The following is a 17,367-nucleotide window of genomic DNA, read 5'->3' on the forward strand; positions in this document are numbered from 1 at the left end:
AAACTTTTGAGCAATAGAAAAAACATCTTGATATGTGTATTGCACCAAGTGGAGAGTACTTTGAAGGTGACTGAAGTTTAAATGTTTAAGAATAAATACACAATTTTTTATAAATTAATCCATTTTGGGAGTGTTGGGGGTCCCCCATCATAGAATTCACTGCAGTAGCTCACAGAATGACTGGGCAAATTCTGTATGACCTTACTCTTTTGAGTGTTTCTGTAAGCCCTTTAAGTTGTCTGGGAGTATTTGTATATCGTCAGATTATCACTTCAAGAAAAAGTCAGTGAAGTTGGTTAGTAGCAGGGAAGCTAGAATCCTGGAGAAAATGAAAAAAGATGTAAGTGCAGTTGCTTCTTTACTATGCTATCCATCAATGTCCCCTACCTTGCAAAAGTGTGTGCTGACCAGAGCAATGGATCAGCATGAAACTTGCTACCAATCTCCAGTCATTGTAGGAGCAGAAAAAGTCATCATTATCAGTCTTTTTCCCATATTTTCTCTTTAGAGAATTGCTGGATAATGTACTCCAAATAACAAGAAAAAGAAGTCACATTATTAAAATAGTAAACCCAACAGAAAAAAAAATGTCAAAAGGAAGTTCGGAGACAAAGGTGTGCTCAAAGTCTCTGCTTCAGCTAGGGGCAGGAGGAAGTGGGGGCTTCAGCGAGAGTACCCCAGGGTAGGAAACAGAACCGAGATTACCTGGTATGTTTGAACCTCAGGGGGAAAAAAGTGCTGGTGGTCCTAAAATGAGCAAATGAAACAATAACCAGTGAATAAAATATTATCCTGATTGAAAACAAAAATGAGGCAATTATTAATTCCGAAGAACAAAGGCTATTCAATGAAGGAAATAATTAGGAAATTCCATCTGCCTCTGCACTTTTACATTGGCAATAATGACTAAAAATTGTGTTATAACAGAGGAAAGGAAGTGGGAGGTTGAGAATGCTAAATCACTTATGATAATACAAAGTCAATAAAGTCTAAAATTGACAAATCGAGAAATAAAAGTATAAGCATCTTACTGGTTAAGAAAAAATAATCTTGAAAAAAGAAACAATGGGGAAATTTTTTTTCTGTTGGTAGTATTTGATTTTTAAATTAGGTACATTCTATTAGTTTGATATAAACTAAACATTTTAATGTCAAAATACTGGTATTATGCAATAGGTAGGTCCCAACTCTTTAGTCCAATGGAGGAAGTACTTTTATACTAGAATATTCTGAAAAATTATCAAGAACTGGAAACTATTAGAGGTACAGGCTTAATTAATGTTCTATTAGGCTTAAGGATAAGAATCTTTAGGTTCATATTCCTTAATGGATACAATTTTCAAGCATAAAGTTTTCCCTAAGAGTAAACCCTGACCTATTATCTAGACTGAAGAATCTGGAGAATTAAGGTGAACTAGAGACTTTAAAGTTTCACTGTAGTATGAAAACCATCTAAAGAGAATTAAACCTAAGTTTGCTGTATCAAACAAATAGCTCTAGTAGATCCCAACTTTGTTTTCCAGTCACAATATGGTAGATTATTAAAGATCTATCATAGTTTATTTATCTTGTTGAGATCTAAACTGAATTTAGGATTCAGTAACTAACCCGTATAAAAAGAGGGGACTTGGCCTCTATCCCAGTCTTCAGTCAACACCACTTTTTCTCTATGGTTGGTCAAATTACCCACTAAAAATTCTGCAGGAAAGCTAACACATATGGCAGATTGCCTAACTTATTGTAAGTAATGTTTTTAAGAAGTTTGGGGTGGCTGATGGCCACAAAGAAGTATACCTCTGGAAAAAAAAAAATTTTTTTTCTTGATATACTTAAATTGAAGACCAATCTGGAAAAACATGTGTTGCTCTACATCAGAGGTTTCCAAATATAAGTTAGGTTGCAGCAGTTCAGGGTTCAAGTACATGACCTTATTTTGTGTGTGATTTTATTAATACCATGGTAGCTTTGGTACTTACAAGAGTTATGAGTAAAATACATCTCTACCAAAAGGCTATTAGTCAATTAGTTTTCCCATATGTTTTTCCCCCATGATTCTATAAGACTTTAATCCATTGTGTATCAATTTCTTCCTTTTAAGGTGAGACTAACATCTGTTCTCTTGGCATATAAGGCAACCAACACTGTCAATATTTTCCCAAGAGCTAAAGAAAATTTGTCACTACAAGAAGCTCTCTGGTTTTATACCACCTAAGTTTTCCCAGCCTACTTTGTGGAACTAGATTAATCCTGCTTCATTCCCCTGATTCAACTTTCAAAAAATTGCAAAAATGCATATCACAAATGTCATATCTCAAGATTTTATATCTAAACCTGAAACTTGAAGAAATATTGTTAACCATCCTCTCTCAGAGCAAAAATGTGTCTTGGATCACTTTCATCACTCTCAAGTGGGGTTCTTATTACAAACACAAATTTCTGATCCCTACCCAGATTTACTGAATCCAAATTTCTGAAGAGGACCAAGGAATGTAATTTTTCCATTGGTTCTTTTCCTACCTCAATTATAATTCAGTATTGTGCTGTTGTTTTTTACTTTATCAACGGTCAGCATGAGGTCGTCGGCGGCGGCAGCCGTCCGTCTCGAGAGACGATGGTGTAGCTTCTTAAGAGTCTATCTGCACCGCCAAGAATGGCTGTGCAGTCCGACTCAGGAGTGACACGGTATCTGTCTCCTCCCGTGTTGAATCGACATCTTGCGATGAAGCTACAGAGCCTGGGCAGGGTTATATGGAGGGTCTGCTGTTGCCCATGCAGCAGACCCCCCCTCTCTTCGCAGCTGAAGGATCCAAGGGAAAGACGGAGTCAATACAGCTTGGCTTCAGGTGCGCCGCAGGAGTTGCCGGTGTTGACTACAACGTCAAACCGCCTTAGGGACTCCGGCTCCGGATTTTCTGTCGGGGTTTACTCCCTTAGCCTTTCCCCTGAAGAGGTATGCCGCAAGGCAGCGGAGGTTTTTTGGAGTCAGAGTTTTCCTTCTCTGATGTGCCCTGACTGGAAGATCGAACCAGCGACACTTAGCTCGCAGGCCGACGCTCAATCCACTGAGCCAAACCAGCCAGGGTTCAGCATGAGGTACACACATATAAAATCTCTACCTGTTTCTTTTGTTTGTTTTTTGTTTTTAATGCTATCGAGGACAGTTCTGTTTTATTATTCAATCTTCTTCAGTGGCCATGGAACAAAATATCAGATTTCAGAGTTAGAATATAACTTTTGTTTTTGTCCCGAGAACTGGTATGTTTCCTTTGTTGGACTAGGGCTTGTCAAATTTAACCAATTTTCAGAATCACCTGGGTAACTTTTAAAACATACACAGCTTTCCAGACCCCATGCAGGATCCATCCATCAGAATCTCCAGGTTAGGGAGAATTCATGTGAGAGTGATAATTAATCATGTTTCAAAAACCCTATGTGGCACAATATCTAGTTTAAATCACCATGTTCACTTTTTGCTTTGGCTTCCTAGAAACATTTTTTCTTAGAATTCAGTTTGCTAAGATAATTATTCTCCTTTTCTTTCCCCCATTTTACTACTTGTCTCATTTAGTATGTCTTTAATGAATTTCAACTTCAGAGGAAATAACTGACAATAATACTATTCTTTGGACCATCACATTTCTTGATGTGGCACTTAAGACTAAAATAAATCAGTTATTAGTTTTACAGATAAAATAATACTGTGAATGTAAAAGTTTCACCATTCAGGTTTCATGGAGGCTTCATGGGGAATTATTGTTTGAAAAGCACTCAGAAAATCAGTGTTATTAAATGCCATATACCTACTGATCCTTTTGTAGTTTATAACCATGACGACTGGGTGTTCACGCTATTGTGTGAGATGTGCCTCCCTCAAACCTTATTACAACATCGGCACATTACCCATGTGATGTGAAATAAATAATAAATAAATACCATGTATATACTGAAGCTCCTGGTAGCCGTTTAGTGTTTTTGCTATGGGCACCCCCAAGATTGAATAAGTTGCTCTTCTTTCTTGTTATTCGTCACTTCAAAAACCTAATCCATTTTAGTGGTGTTAACCATTACCACCATGCTGAATAATTTCCAGATGTGTGCTTGAGCTTGAATCATTCACCACAACCCAGGACTAAATCTTTTGCTCTCTGCAGGAACTCTTTATTTTGCTGCCTCCCTAAGTCCAGACATCAATGTGAAGAAACTCAATACATCTAAAACCAAACTCTTCCACTTATTCCACAATTTTGTATTCCTGATGACTACCCTTCCCAACTCACCATTTGGGTAAACAGCATCTCTGTCCTCCCATCTGCCGAGTTGTATTAGTTCTTGGTCACTCCTATTTCTTATCCTCACTCCATTTGGCAGGGCAATATTTACACTATAATTTGAGGATTCAGATTCAACTTGAAGACCAAAGAAAATGCTGGTGCTCAAAAGGAGTGATAAATTGCCTAGGAAATGCAAGTAGCTTGCTTCACAGAAACAAAGACTATCATTTGTCTTAGTCTCAGGAATTTATCCCCTTCTCTTTTCTTCCCTGGCCTAGTGTTCATTTCCCAAATTAAACTAATAATTGATTTCTGTGTACATAGCCTACTCCTGTTTCCGTTCATCATGGTGGTGATAGTAACAATTTAGTAATAATATTCGTCATCTGTAGAAAAGAAATGATAATAAATAATTCAATGAGTTATTATTGAGACAGGATAGTTAAAAAGCTAGGAAAATTCCTTGGTAAATGGAATAGGGAAACTGAGACAGAGAGCTGAACACAGAGGTGGGGCAATTTACAGTCAGGTGCAGATGGTCACCAGGGTGGTCAGCCCCAGTGCTGACAGGGGGCAAGACTGAAAAAACAAGGATCCCACCCCCAGGGTAACCCTTCACCTGGCCTTTCCTCCCTAGAGATAACATCCAGGCCCCAGTTGTGTTTCAGCTCCAGGCCCAGAAAATCAGCAAAACCAGGTGGGCCATGCCAGGATCCATTAAAATGACTAAAGATCCCTGCCGCTGACCAGTCAGTGGAAACCATGACCCTGAAAGGGCACACCTGGAGAACTGGTGGCTATTCTACTGAAACCCTCCCCTGAGACATCCACTAAAATTCTCACCTATAAGAAAGAGAGATTAAAGCCTCAAGACAAAGAACCCAGCCCAAGATCTCCCTCTGGGGAGCAGTCTGAGCCATTCACTTTTTCACACACACACACACACACACACACACCCCACTTCTATCTTCACAGGCAGGAGTCTCCTAGAGTCTAAGGCAATGGGCAGCTGGCAGCTTGTCCCAGGCTCATCCCTTGAATCTGTCTCCAAAGCCGCCTTTTCTCTGACTTCCCAGTGAGCTAAGGCAGCCCAGCCGAGGCTCTCCTGTTGGTTCTTCTATGCTAAGCCCCTCCTTGTTTCATTGTCCCCAACTTTAATAAATGTATCCTCATAGTTACCTGGACTCGTGAAATCTTTCCTGTACGAAGTCAAGAACCCACACACTACCGACTGGCCCTGGGCACACCCACCCAGGGCCAGGCCCCTGTCTGGTAACATAATGAGTATTAAATGTTCATAGTGTTTAGTACAATCCTTGGCACCCAGTAAATACTAGTTGTTCTTATTTTGTTATTCTCATTAACAGAGTATATTTACATATTTCCCTATGATTATTTTACTTTGACATATACCATTAAACTCCACAAAATACCGTATTTATTCTTTAGTAAAATCTTACCATAATTTTATAAGATAAAATTCACGTTCTTCATCATGGGAGTTAAAATTTAATAGATGTAAAATCCTAAACAAGTTATTTTACAGAGCGTTTTTTTCCTTATTTGAAATAAGGATAACATATATTCCAGGTTAATATGAGGATTAAACTAATAATATATACCAACAGTGCTTAGAAGACTGCAAAGAATTGTCTACATTCTAGTTGTTTTCATTTGTGCTTATGTAAGCTTTGTCTTGGGCTGATGTAATCAAGAAAAGATCTCCAAAGAAACCTTGGCCACCACCCGAAGACTGTGGTTCTACTAGGCACTGAGTCACACACCATTTTTTTGATGGCTACAAAATATTAACTCAGTTCAACCAGTCACAAATTGCCTAAGGCGTAAGACCTTCTAATTATAGAAGCAGTTTAGGAAAGCATTTTGCACAGAATGATGCAAAAAGGGAATGACTCATTCCCCTCAGGTGAAAATGATGTACTGGGTGAACTTCCTGGCAGATACAGTATAAGTACCCAGTTGCCCTGGTTTTTTGTTTTTTGGTTTTTTTTTTAGTATATTTTATTGTCCTGAATTTCTTTCCCTTTTCCCCCTTCTGGCTGGCACCCACTTCCCTCAGTAACACACACACACACACACACACACACACACACACAAACACACAATTAATTCATGTCCATGAATCATGCATGTATGTTCTTTGTCTTCTCCATTTCCTATACTGTTCTTAACACCCTCCTGCCTATTTTGTAGATAACTTTCTGCTTTTCTCTTGCTGCTTTTAAGATTCTCTCTTTATCTTTACCTTTGGCATTTTAATTACCATGTGTCTTGGAGTGGGCCTCTTTGGGTCCAAATAGTTTGGGACTCTCAGTGCTTCCTGGACTTGCATGTCTATTTCTTTTGCCAAATTAGGGAAGTTTTCTTTCATTATCTTTTCAAATAAGTTTTCAAATTCTTGCTCTTCCTCTTCTCCTTCTGTCACCCCTATATTCAAATGTTGGTACATTTAAAGTTGTCTCAGAGGTTCCTAATCCTCTCCTCATTTTTTTCAATTCTTGCTTCTTCTCCCTGTTCTGGGAAATGTTTATTTCTGCATTTTGTTCCAAATCATTGATTTGAATCCCAGCTTCCTTCCCATCACTATTGGTTCCTTGTATATTCTTTATTTCACTTTGTACAGCCTTCACTTATCCCTTTATTTTTGTGGCTGTACTCAATCATTTCTCTGAGCATCTTGATCACCAGTGTTTTGAATTCTGCATCTCATAGGTGGCTATCTCTGTTTCACTTAGTTCTTTTTCTGGGGTTTTGTTCTGTTCTTTCATTTGGCCCATATTTATTTGTCTCTCAACTTGGCAGTCTCCCTGTGTTTGTTTGTGTGTATTGGGTAGAGCTGCTTTGACTCTGTGTCTTGGTAGTATGTCCTAATGTAGTAGGTGTCCTATAGGTTCCAGTGGCACAGCCTCTGCTATCATCCAAACTGGGTACTCGAAATGTGCCCTTTGTGTGGGCTGAGTATACCCTCCTCTTGTAGTTGAGACTTTGTTGCTGTCGGCAGGTCAATGGGAGGGATTTACCCAGGCCAGTCAACTGCAAGGACTGGCTATGACCACTTACCACCAATCTTCACCCTTCATGGAGGATCAGCTGTGCAGAGGCAGGATGGTGGTACTCTGACGTGGTCTGTAGCTGTCCACTGGGTGTGTTGGCCTGGGGGTTTTCCAGGTGGTTCAGGCCAACATAGTCCCCACCTGTGTTTTTCCCAGGGCCCCCTGCCTGAGCTATAAAGCAATCTTAGATAGCTGCTACTTGTGCTGGACTGGGAGATTCCCAGGCAAAGCCAAGCTGTTGAATCTAAGCTGGCTGCTGCTAGTGCTGGGCCTGGAGCTCATTGAATCCAGCTGTTGCTTGTTTGATAGGATTTAGGAAGTTATGAAGCCTGAGCCAAGACCAGCCATTCATATGGAAAAGCAGCTTGGGTGGGCCCATAAGTTGGGTAAAGTAGAGTCTCTGGGTATCTCCAAGGTGGGTCAAACAGTGTTAGCCAGGTTAATGGAATCTCAGATATGGCACCTGCTTTCCAGCTCTGTTGGGGGCAGGTTTAGAAAAAAGATAAGAGCCTCTACTCACCTTGATGCCAGACACTTCAGTTTCTCCCCATAAATCACTGGTGCCTTTCAGGCTGCTACCCCAGTGCTGGAGCTCAAGAGGGAGTGAGTCTGAGTAAGTGAGTCTGTGTGGGGGTTCTTTAAGAGGAACTGCTTGGGGCTCCAGACGTTTCTTCTACTGACTCAGTCCCCACTGGTGTTTGCAGCCAAAAGTTATGGGGACTTATTTTCTTGGCACTGGAACCCAGGGCTGGGGGCCTGGTTCAGGGCTGCAACTCCTCACTCCTGAGATACCCTTCCCAAGTTTTACCTACCACCCATGGGTGCGAGACCAGCCAGTTCTCCATCTGCACCCCTCCTACCTGTCTCAATGGATGTGGTTTCTTTGATTCTGTAACTGTCAGATGTCCATTCAACTTGATTTCTGATGGTTGTTCTATATTTTAGTTGTAATTTTGATGTGGTGTGTAAAGAGGTGAGCCATATCAGCCCATGCAACCACCTTCTGCCTCAATTCTTCTCCCAGCTTGCACCTTTCCCCTGCATCCTCCTCCCCCTGCTGACGGCCACGTTTGCCCACCTAGTTGCCTTTTGAAGCATCCACAAATATACTGCTCTGTCTAGCATGTGCCTACCTCCCCAGGAACTGCTGACCTACCACCATTAGGACTCTCTTGAAAATACAACAAATTCAAACTAAGACTTCCCCCTCCATCTGTTTCTGCTGAAAGTATTTCAGATATCTACCCTACCATACATCTGTACAGTCCTTGGCCATTGCCTCAAATACAAGTCACTCCACCCATCTATTATTCCCATACACTTGTGTTCATGCTACTGTTGATATTTTCTCCCCTGATCCAATCACCCTTTGCTATTCCTCTACCTCCAGAACATTTCCACCAGTTGGTTCATGTTCTTATTTTCCCAACACCCCTTCCTCCACACCTTCATGTGACTAAGAAGGGCCACAAAAGTTGGCTCAGAAATGATCAAGCGACCAAGCCAGCCTGGTCAAAGTCTTTCCTTGTGATTGTTCTGATAAAGCAACCATATTCTCTGCCATGTAAATAACATTCATTTACAATAGGGAAAAATGAAGCCAAACTGAAAGAAGGAAAGAACAAAAAAGAGAGATGAAGAAATAGTCCTCCTCTTCCTGTAAGTGGCCTGGAGTGACCTCTGAAAATGGTTTGCTGTTCACTTGACCTAGAACCCCCCCAAACATGTAAATCAAGAGGTTTAAATCTTCATGTTAATTCTAAGAACACTCATGAAACTGCCCAGGCCATCAAGCATATGAAGCCAGCAAGTATCTGAAGGATGCCACTTTACAGAAGTGATGTGTATCATGCTGTCATTACAATGATGGAGCTGGTAGGTGTTCCCTGGCCAAACACTGGGGCTGGACACAGAGTCGGTGGCCCAAAAAGAGTGCTGATTTTTGCTGCATATGCTTAAAAATTCAGAGTAATGGTGAACTTAAGGGTTTAGATATAAATTCTCTGCTCATTGAGTACATCCAGGTGAATATAGCTCCCAAGATGCAGCACAGAACTTACAGAGTTCATGGCAGATTGACCCACACGTGAGCTCTCCCTGCCACATTGAGAAAGATGATACTACTGAAAACAAGCAGGTTGTTCCTAAACCAGAAGAGGAGGTTGAATAGAAGAAAGGGATATCTCAGAAGAAACTGAAGAAATAAAATATTATGGCCCAGGAGTAAATTCAGCATCAAATATGTGCTCATAAAAGTAAAAACAGGAAAAAAAGAGAGAGAGAGAGAATGGAGTCCTAATGAGTTCAAGTGCCTGGTTCTAGTTCCTACGATCTGCAATATACCCATTTCCTGGTGTTTTTCTTCTGAATCTGTTAACTTTCAGTCAGTTGCATATATATTTCATATAACTGACTCCATTGTAAATAAACAACCCTACATCCTCCACCACTGCATCAAACACTTCCTTGACCATTTGCTCTAACTACAGCCCAGCCTCCCCTCAAACCACCAACTCCCTTCAGCCCTCTTGCATGGGGCTGACAGTGTCCTCACTCTCCAAACCATTACAGTGCCACACTACCCCTGAAAACCCCAATCCCATGGCATCTTTCCCACCACCTTCACTGTTGTTACTCCCACTCACTCACTCAAAGCAGGAATCTGGCTCACAGACCTTCTTCCTGATCTCATCATTAGTGTAGAAGAATCCCCATTCTCAATTCCCTGATTGCCTTGTCCCTAATGATTCTCCCTCCTCCTTCCTTCCTTCCAGTGTGAAAAGAAGTGTCCCCTCCTATTAAAGTTAATCCACTGCCTATGTTCTGGTGGATCCCAAACCTTGGAGTCCCACCTCTCTCCATCTCCCAGTGTCTCCAACCTCTCCCTCTCTTTCCTCCTTCTACCTAAACACACTCAACTACCATATCATTCAACAGCAAACATAAAGCCTACCTTAATCCCTTATTCCTCTTTACATCACCTGCTCTCTCCTTCCCTTCAAAGCTCAACTTCTTGAAAGCATTCACACTTCATGTTTCCATTTCATCATTTCACATTCATCACTTTCTGAAACTGATCTCTCTTCTACCAGAAAAGCATTAACTTAGGTCCTTGATGTGCTAAATAAAGTGAGATTAAGTAAAGTGAAATAAGTTATAGGTTAAATAAGGAGAGGATCCCCATCTTAGGCTCCTTAAGCTTCTGGAGGTCAGATCATGATCCTACACCTAGCAGGACCCAAGATTGATCTGGGTGGGACACAGATTTGCACAGGCATTACCAGCCAGCCCTCCTTCAACTGCCAAATCCACCCCTGAATGTGATGTGTCATTTTCTGCCACTCTGACCTACTAGTAGTAACACCCTATCCTTGTTACCATGGTTGCTCCACTGTGCACTAGATGCCATCTTTCCTACATAAGGACTTTGCTTCTGCAAATACTCCTGGAGAAGAAATTGCTCTCTCTAATGGCTCATCCCTCAGCATGCAAACATGTCATAATAGATCACACCCAAAAAGACGAAAACCTTCCCTAGACCCCTCTCTAGCTACTTGCCTATCTCTCTGCCTCCTCTTATAGGAAAATGCCCCCATATGGGTTGCTTAGTCTCATGCCTCCATCTTGTCACTTCCCATTCTCTCTTGAACCCACTCCAATCAGCCATTGATTTCTATTATTCCAAAGAAAAAACTCTTCAAGGTCACTAATGACCTTAGTAATAAGTCAGGATCCTAGAAGGAGCAAATGGCACATTCAAATTGGGTAATTTCCATAAAAGGACTCTTCAAATATATGGGCAGGGTGTAAGGAAACAACCAGGGATAGTGCAGTACTTGTGATTATTAACAATGGAGTGCTTCAAGGGGCAAGAGTAAGGAGTGGTTACCAGAGCGCAAGAGAGAGGTGTGGGGTCAGGGCCTCCTGACAAGCTGCGACCTTCTCTGGAAGATGGCAAGTGTGCAGTCCCTGACTGAGCACAGCACTAGTACAAGGGCCCACAATTTCTGCCCAGTGTGCTGGAGCTCCCCACTGGGCTGGCAGGAACTTTCTCAGACTGCACCTCTGTCTGAGGCTCTTTCTGCCCAGTCGTCCCTCCTTCCTTTCACAGGTGTCAGACCTGCACTGTAGTCTGAAGGCTTTCCCTACGGACTCCTCTCCCTTTCATATTTCACAAATGTTATTGCCAATAAATCTCTTACCATTCTAAGTCTGTCTTTGCATCTGTTTCCTGCAAAACCTATTTACACAATCACACAGCCTCTGTCTTGCCAAATACAAATGGTCATCTCAGGTCCTATGGCTGACCAGAGTATGGTAGGTTTATGCAACTAAAAGACCAGTGGGGGTATTTTCTAATAAAAGAGTAAAAAATAATTAAATTTTAAGGTATGAAAGAGTCCATTTCAGATTAAAAACTCAACTTTAATGAAACAATTAATTTCCAAGTGACCTAGAACATTTCCATTGCACCCTTCACCAAGCAAGTCTCCAAAACACCCATCACATTAGTAATTACTTGTTTACTGTCTGTCTTCCATTCCAGGCATATGAGTTTCACGAACAAAGACTAAGTTTTTATTTTGGGGATAATAAAAATGTTCTAAAGTTAGATAATTGTGTTGGTTGCACAATTTTGTAATATACTGAAAACCAACAAATTATACACCTGAAATAGGTAAACTATGTGATATAAGTTATATCTCAATAAAGCTGTTAAAACATACAATTGAATCATAAGAGATAGTATTTGGTGAAGGTTTCAAAGAGGTCACAGGTGAATGAGACTTAAAGGAGCAGTAGGAGTGTCCTTGGGGAAGAGGAGAAAACAGTCCAGACAGTAGCAGTGGATGGGGGGCAGGGGGCAGGGCAGAGCTATAGGAAAATAGCGTGCTATAGGGTGTACAGTGAGTGAAGTCAGTAATGCTGTAACTATAAGGTTGGGAGTTTGTGGTCTATCCAGGCAGGGTTTGAGCCTGTCTGGACAGGCAGAGGCCAAATCATAATAGTCATGCTAGATTTTCTTGAAGAAAAAGAGAAACCACCAAAAATTTTTGAGCCTGTTTGAAGCATTATTCTAATGTAAAACTAGAAAGGTGATTTGGAGGTGAGTGAAATTAGTAATCATTTGACCAAAAAGGAAGAAAACAATAATAGCTAATATTTATGAGCCTTAACACTCTATTAATCACTTTCCTTGAGTCATCTCATTTAATTTTTTAAAAAATGTTTTATTAATTAGGCTGTTACAGGTATCCCAATTTCTTTTCACTCTGCTCCCCTCCACCCGGTGACCCCCCTCCCTCCAGTTGTCACCCCCCCTTTTAGTCCATGTCCATTGGTCGTGCATATAGTTCTTCTCAACATCTTCCTGTCTACTCTACTCCCTCCTACTATGCTTCTTAATTCCTGTGCCATCTACCATCCTATTCCCCTCCCCCTCCCTAATGACCTCCCCCACTAATGATCCCCATACCTATAATTCTTTTCCCACTCTCATTGCCTATTTACTTTGCCATTGTTTGGATTCCCTAGCTTCTGTTGTTGGTTCTTATGATGCAGTTTTCATTTTAATGTTCATAGTTTTGATCCTCCTTCTTCTAACCAGTCCCTTTAACATCTCATATAATAGTAGTTTGGATCTAATGAACTCCTTCAGTTTTACTTTGTCCTGGAATCACTTTCTCTGCCCTTCTATTCTGAATGACAGTTTCGCTGGATAGAGTATTTGCGGCTGTAGGTTTTTGATTTTCATTACTTTGAATATTTCTTGCCAGTCCCTTCTTGCCTGCAGGGTCTCCTTTGAGAAATCAGTTGATAGTCTAATTGGGACCCTTTTGTATGTAATTCTCTTCTTCTCTCTTGCTGCTTTTAAGATTCTCTCTTTATCTTTAATTTTTGACAGTTTGATTATAATGTGTCTTGGTGTGGTTCTCCCTGGGTCCAGTTTTTCTGGTACTCTCTGTGCTTCCTGGACCTGTAAGTCTATTTTCTTCCCCAAGTTCAGGAAGTTCTGCTTCATTATTTTTTCACATAATTTTTCAATTTCTAGTTCTTCTTCGCCCTCTGGCAATCCTATAATCTGAATGTTCGTTCTCCTATAGCTGTCCCAGAGGTTTCTGAGCCTCTCCTCATTTTCCTTACTTTTTTGTTTCCTCTTTCTGCACTGGTTGACAGTTCCTTCCCTATGTTCCAGTTTGTTGATTTGATCTCTGGATTTTATTCCCTCCCCACTTGTCTCGTATGTGTTTTTGTTCATTTCTTTCCTTCCCTGTCTTGTTCCAAATCTTTTGTTAGTTCTGTAAGCCACCTTATAACTATGGCTCTGAATTGAGCCTCAGAACGGTTTTTTATTTGTTCCTCTCTCAGGTCTCGAATCTGCTACCTGGTGAGCTGCATCACGGGGATTTCAATCGTTGTCTGCTTCATCCTAACAGACTTGTGTTTAGCTTTGCTTCCTGGGTAGGCTATAGGGGGCGGAGTCCTGTGCACTCATCACTGCCTGGCGACCAGCGGCGACCAGCATCGATCTCGACCTTTTTCACCGCACTATGTGGCACTTTGTGTGGGGGCGGGGGTCCAAGATGGATTCCTGCCGTTATTCTCTTCTGAGAGACCAGGATCCGTACCCCCGCCCTCTGGGCCTCGCTGTCCGAGGCAATGGCGGGGGGGGGGGGGGGGGCGCTGCCCTTCTCAGCGTTGGAATCATGAGCTGCAGGGTCTTGATTGCAGCCGGGGTTGCTCCCCTGGAGCTTCTCGCAGACCCGCCATTATGCCCGCTGCCACCACAGACAGGACCGCATCATCTCGCCCCTCCTACCCATCCAGATGAGCTCTGCTGGTTTATAACTTCATACGTTGGGCTTCCATGTAGCTTTATTTTCTGGAATTTCTGGTTATCTTTTGTTTTGAGTTAGTTGTATTCCTTTTTAGTTGTAGAGGGAGACCAAGCATGTCAGTCTAAGCCTCCATCTTGGCTGAAAGTCTCTCATTTAATTTTTAAAGTAGGTGCTACAGTGGTATTTTTATGGATGACATTACCTCCTTCAAGTCTTCAAGTAAATGCAACTTCCCAATACTATCTCTATTCCCTTTGCTTTATTTTTCTCTAGGACCCTCATCCCAGTTTAATTATTTACTTTTTAAAATCTTGTTTAAAGAATCTGTCCCCAGCTTCACAATGAAAGCCTGTAAGAATAGATCAACTTGTATTTCTCATTCAGTTCTGTATCCCCAGTGCAGAGATACCCAATAAATACTGCTGAATAAATGAATACATAAATAAATAAGGAAATAAAGTCTCATAGAGTTTAAGTAACTTGTCCATGATTATACAGGTAATAAGTGGCAGAATTCTGATTCAAAACCCACATTCTGACTTCTGGCCAAGATGGAGGCCTAGACAGATACTCTGGGCCTCCCTCCACAACTAAGAAGGAATACAACTATCTCAAAACTAGAGACAACCAGAAGTTCCAGAAAATCAAGCTGCATGGAAGTCCAACAAAGATATAAAGAACAAATACTCATCCAGACAGGTAGGAGAGGTGGAGCCAGGGTGGAGAGGACACATTGTGGTGGTGGCGGCAGCAGCAGTGGCAGCAGCAGGCCAGCAGAAAGCACAGTTACATGTTTTAAAAAGTCAGGAGAGACACCTAAGGAGTGTTCCCAGCTCCTGACCAGACCCCACAGATCACAGTCCCAGCACCAGGGAAAATCAAGCCTCGTTGCTTCTGACTGTGCAAACCAGTGGTGGTTGGGGCAGAGGAAGAAACTGCCAATCTCTCAGCAGAGTCCAATTGTTTAAAGGGCTCCCACGGTCATAGAACATCTGCAGACCCACCCATTCTGGGAACAACAGCCAGGGCAACAGCTAGAGAGGTGCCAGTCCCATACGAAAGTGGGAGAAGTGCCTGGAAAAGGGGCAAGTGCTGAGCAAGTGGCATTGTTCCCTCTCTGACCCCTCTCCCATGTACAGTGCCACAACATGGTGAAATGGGTCACCCGCCCTGTACTGATGAATCCCTAAGGCTCCGCCCGCTACAATGTAAGAGGTGCGACAGCCCTTGCCCAAATCACAGAGGCAAACACAGAAAGATGAGGAGACAGAGAAGTATGACCCATAAGCAGGGGCAGATCAAGGTCCCAGAGGCACAACTAAGCAATGAGCAGATAGCACGCCTAACAGATAAGGAGAGAGACAACAGAAGCACAGTTTAAGGCATTGGTGATTAGGATGCTCACAACTCCGACAACAAAGATTAAACAGGACAGGGAAAGAATGAAGGCTATCCTGGCTGAAATGAAGGAAAATCCATACGAAACAAGTGGTGAAGGAAAGAAAACCAGGGTTCAAATCAACAAATTGGAACATAATGAAGAAACAGTCGATCAGTACAGAAGGAGAAAATGAGAAATTTTTAAAAATGAGGAGAGGCTTAGAAACCTCTGGGACAGCTATAAATGTGCCAACATCCAAATCATAAGGTTGCCAGAAAAAATTGAAAAATTATGTGAAAAAATAATGAAGGAAAATTTCCCTAATTGGGGGAAGGAAATGGACATATAGGTCCAGGAAGAACAGAGAGTCCCAAACAAACTAGACCCAGGGAGTACCACACAAAGACAGATTTTAATCAAAATGCCAAAGGTTAAGGATAAAGAGAGAATCTTAAAAGCAGCAAGAGAGAAGAGGAGAATTATTTACAAAGGAGTACCTATAAGACTGTCAGCTGATTTCTCAAAAGAAACTTTGCAGGCAAGAAGAAACTGGCAGGAAATATTCAAAGTGATTGGTTGGCACTACAACCAAGATTACTCTATCCAGCAAAGGTATCATTCAGAATGGAAGGGCAGATAAAGTGCTTCCCAGACAAAGTAAAGCTGAAGGAGTTCATCATCACCACGCCATTATTATATGAAATGTTAAAGGGACTTATTGAAGAAAAAGGATATCAAAACTATGAACATTAAAATGAAAACAGTATCATAACTATCAACAACAGAAGCTAGAGAATGGAACAATGGTAAACTAAGCAAACAACTAGAGTGGGAACAGACTCATAGGTATGGGGAGCATGTGGGAGGAGATCAGCTGGTAGGGGGAGGAGGAGAGGAAGGGAAATGGTGCCGGAATTAAGAAGCAAGATAGAAGGGTATGGAATAGACAAGGGGATGTTGAGAAGAGCTTTATGCACGACCCATGGACATGAACTAAGGGTGGGGGACTGCTGGAGGGAGGGGGTGTGCTGGGTGGAAGGGAGCAAAGAGAAAAGAAATTGGGACAACTGTAACAGCATAATCAATAAAACATACAAAAAAAACCCCCACATTCTTATGTCACTGAATGATTCACCAGTTGTAATATTGCTGGCAGTGTACGGGGGCGGGCAGAATTGCCTGAGTTTCATTATAGTTTGGATGTGGAAAGATGCTGAAAGGGATTAGTCCAGGATGACTTTGGTTTCTAGATTTAGCAAATGGGTAAATAAAGGTACAAGTCAAGTGTTGATTTGAGCAGAAAGATGAAGGAGGACAGCATATTTAATCCACAAGCCTTTTTTACCATTTCGCTAAATTGCTAATAAGTGTTGTTAATAAGCATTATGAAGCAAGTAAATCCAAACTGATTCGGCCATCTTCAGTCGGAGGCACAGTAGATGATGGAGATGGGTAGGTGGGACTGAATATGAATTGTTCTTTAAAAAACAAAAACAAAAACAGTTCAAGCCTACCAAGAAGAGGAAGAAGTCTCCAGGAGTGTTTAAAATAAGTTAATTTGTAAGGCAGATGCTAAAACAGAATAAGTCACAGTACCCTTGTGTAGTCAGGTTCCAGTCGTATGTTCATGCTATCTTGACGGTGCCTGCAGCTTTCAAGAAAGCGACAACAGGCATAGGAGGGGGTTGGTGGAGGTGGAAGTGGGTATAAGGGGAATAAATGATAATGGAATAAAAAATAAACTTTTTTAAAATGAGAATCAATACGGAAACGGGCACTGACAGGGTAGAAAAGCATGCTTG

The 17,367-nt window shown here is 41.6% G+C and overlaps 1 long non-coding RNA gene and 1 other non-coding gene across 2 annotated transcripts; both read left to right on the forward strand.

Annotated features, from left to right (window-relative positions):
• Nucleotides 1-1,787: 1,787 nt before the first annotated feature.
• LOC150004272 (uncharacterized) lies at nt 1,788-3,948 on the forward strand. The gene is made up of 2 exons (XR_016512281.1): nt 1,788-2,575; nt 3,094-3,948. It is a non-coding gene; the product is annotated as an uncharacterized LOC150004272 (long non-coding RNA).
• On the forward strand, nt 3,807-3,910 carry LOC150004273 (small nucleolar RNA U13). The gene has a single exon (XR_016512566.1). It is a non-coding gene; the product is annotated as a small nucleolar RNA U13 (small nucleolar RNA).
• Nucleotides 3,949-17,367: the final 13,419 nt, after the last annotated feature.

This window comes from Furipterus horrens, unplaced genomic scaffold (genome assembly GCF_987537825.1).
Source record: "Furipterus horrens unplaced genomic scaffold, mFurHor1.1.pri manual_scaffold_7, whole genome shotgun sequence".
Classification (NCBI taxonomy): Eukaryota; Metazoa; Chordata; class Mammalia; order Chiroptera; family Furipteridae; genus Furipterus; species Furipterus horrens.